General features: G+C 40.6%; 1 protein-coding gene across 4 annotated transcripts in view; it reads right to left on the bottom strand.

The window, feature by feature from the left end:
• The window catches only part of dyrk1b (dual-specificity tyrosine-(Y)-phosphorylation regulated kinase 1B), a 166,787-nt gene that overhangs the window by 4,589 nt on the left and 158,929 nt on the right, over positions 1-3,269 (bottom strand). The window lies entirely within an intron of this gene.

Raw genomic sequence — 3,269 nt, 5'->3', positions numbered from 1 at the left:
CATTGTACAAGGATGAATCACGCTTGCATTTTCAGGGGGTTTTCTTAGGCAGGTGTAACATCTCAAATTTCTGCTTTGTGTTTGGGCCAAAGAAAAAATATAATTGAATATGTTTGTCTTAATTGGTGTTCAACCCAGCTTATTACAAAGAGATCAAGAAGTATAATAATGACTCATCATTTGGATGGTGTCATTTTGAAGGCTTACTATCAGTGGTGGATCTAGAAAATTTTACATAGGGTGGCAAAGGGGTGGCAAGAGGTTTTGGCATGATGGCATGGCATTACGCGATCTGGGGGTTTGCACATACAGTAGAGTATACTGTTATATGTCCCGTATATAAAACAGACTTCAAAATTATTTTATTGAGTGAAATGCTATTCCGCCACACTGAAACTTGTACATTTAGGCTACAGAAAATAAAAATATACCGTCTCTTCATCTTTCCCTGCTTCCATCCCTCTTTCTGGTTGGTTATTCTAATCTATAACCCACACACTTTTTCTTCTTTGATTTCCTCATCCCCTCTGTGTCTTTGTCCTGCTTGGTCTCTCCTGCCCACTCTATTCTCCTTTTCATTTTCTGTCCATATCCTGTCCAGCTTCACTGTTTTCTCACTGAAATTCCTTATTCAGAGTTTTTAAGTGAATTCTCAGACTTTCTGTCTGATTTCTGTCTGACAGATAAAATAATCATAGTAGGCAACTTTAATATTCATGTAGATGCCAAAAATGACAGCCTCAACAATTCATACTGTTCATTATTAGACTCAGTTGGCTTCTCTCAAATTGTAAATAAACCCACTCACTGTTGTAATCACACTCTTGATCTCGTTCTGACATATGGCATCGAAACTGAACACTTAATATTCTTTCCTCAAAACCCTCTTCTGTCTGACCATTTTTAAATAACATTTGAATTTACATTAATGGATTATACTCCATGTGGGAAACAATTCCACTACAGTAGATGTCTATCTGACAATGCTGTTACCAAGTTTAAGGAAATAATTCCATCTTTATCTACCTCAGTGCCGTTTGCCAACACAGTAGAAGGAGGCCACCTTAACCTTACTCCCACACAAGTCAATAATCTTGTTGATAGTACTGCAGCCTTCCTGCGTAATACACTTGATACCGTTGCCCCTCTGAAAAAGAAGGCAGTGAAACAGAGGAGGATAGCCCAGTGGTACAGCTCACAGCTCCGCTCCCTAAAGCAGGCATCACAAAAAATGGAAAGGAGGTGGCACTCCACTAAGTCAGAAGAGTTTTTCATAGCCTGGAAAGATAGTTTAATAACATATAAGAAAGCCCTTTGTAGTGCCAAAACCGCATTTTATTCATCACTGATTGAGGAAAATAGGAACAACCCCAGGTTTCTTTTCAGCACTGTAGCCAGGCTGACAAAGAGCCACAGTGCTGTTGAGCTTAACATTCCCTTAGATCTCAGCAGCAATGACTTCATGAGCTTCTTTACAAATAAAATCACAACTATTAGAGAAAAAATTGCTCGGACCATTCCCACAGCTCTCATGGATGTGCCATCTACTACAATGGCTTTAGAAACATCTGTAAGACCTCATTTATACTTGGACTACTTCTCCCCTATAGATCTCTCTGAGTTGACCTCAACAATTGCTTCATCTAAATCATCAACATGTCTCCTGGACCCCATCCCGACCAGGCTGCTCAAAGACGGCTTGCCCCTAATCAACACATCCATACTAGATCTGATTAACCTCTCTCTATTAACAGGTTATGTTCCACAGGCTTTTAAACTTGCAGTAATTAAACCTCTACTCAAAAAGCCTACTCTTGACCCAGGTGTCCTAGCTAATTATAGACCAATATCCAATCGCCCATTTATTTCCAAAATCCTTGAAAAAGCTGTAGCAAAGCAGTTATGTGACCACTTGCACAAGAATGATTTGTTTGAGGATTTTCAGTCAGGATTTAGAGTCCATCATAGTACAGAAACCGCACTGGTGAAAGTCACCAATGATCTTCTCCTAGCCTCGGACAAAGGACTTGTCTCCATACTTGTCCTCTTAGATCTCAGTGCTGCTTTTGACACCATTGATCACAGCATCTTACTACAGAGACTTGAACATGTTATTGGGATTAAAGGAACTGCGCTAAGTTGGTTCAAATCTTATTTATCAGAAAGATTTCAATTTGTTCATGTTAATGACGAATGTTCCACACAAACTGAAGTTAGTCACGGCATTCCACAGGGCTCTGTGTTAGGTCCAATTCTCTTCACTTTATACATGCTCCCTTTAGGCAATATTATCAGGAAGCACAACATAAATTTCCATTGCTATGCAGATGATACTCAGTTATATTTATCTATGAAGCCAAATGAATCAGGTCAGCTGGTCAAACTTCAAGCATGTCTTAAAGACATAAAGGCCTGGATGACCTGCAACTTCTTACTTCTAAACTCTGACAAAACTGAAGTTATTGTGCTTGGGCCTGAAAACCTTAGAAATCTGCTGTCTAATCATATAGTTACTTTAGATGACATAGCTCTTGCCTCCAGTACTACTGTGAGGAACCTTGGAGTCATCTTTGATCAGAATATGTCCTTTAAATCACACATAAACCAAGTCTCTAGATCTGCCTTCTTTCACCTGCGCAATATTGCAAAAATCAGGAGCATCCTGTCTCAAAGTGATGCTGAAAAACTGGTCCATGCATTTGTTACTTCCAGGCTGGACTACTGTAACTCTTTACTATCAGGATGTCCCAATAATTCCCTAAAAAGCCTCCAGTTAATCCAAAATGCTGCAGCCAGAGTACTGACAGGAACTAGCAAGAGAGATCATATCTCTCCCATATTAGCTTCTCTCCACTGGCTCCCTGTAAAATTCAGAATAGAATTTAAAATCCTTCTCCTAACATACAAAGCCCTTAATGACAAGGCTCCATCGTATCTTAAAGACCTCGTAGAGCCTTATCATCCTAACAGAGCACTTCGCTCTCAGAGTGCAGGTTTACTTGTGGTTCCTAGAGTCCACAGAAGCAGAATGGGAGGCAGAGCCTTTAGCTATCAAGCTCCTCTCCTATGGAACCAACTCCCAGTCTCAGTTCGGGAGGCGGACACCCTCTCTACCTTTAAGATTAGACTTAAGACGTTCCTTTTTGATAAAGCTTATAGTTAGGGCTGGATCAGGTGACCCTGAGCCCTCCCTTAGTTATGCTGCTATAGGCCTAGGCTGCTGGGGGCCCCATGATGCTCTGAGTTTCTTTCCCCTCCCCTCCTACTCT

The sequence above is a fragment of the Monopterus albus genome, unplaced genomic scaffold (assembly GCF_001952655.1).
Source record: "Monopterus albus unplaced genomic scaffold, M_albus_1.0 scaffold245.1, whole genome shotgun sequence".
Taxonomy (NCBI): domain Eukaryota; kingdom Metazoa; phylum Chordata; class Actinopteri; order Synbranchiformes; family Synbranchidae; genus Monopterus; species Monopterus albus.
The sequence above is the reverse complement of the archived record's forward strand: the minus strand, read 5'-3'. Positions and strand labels throughout refer to the sequence as shown.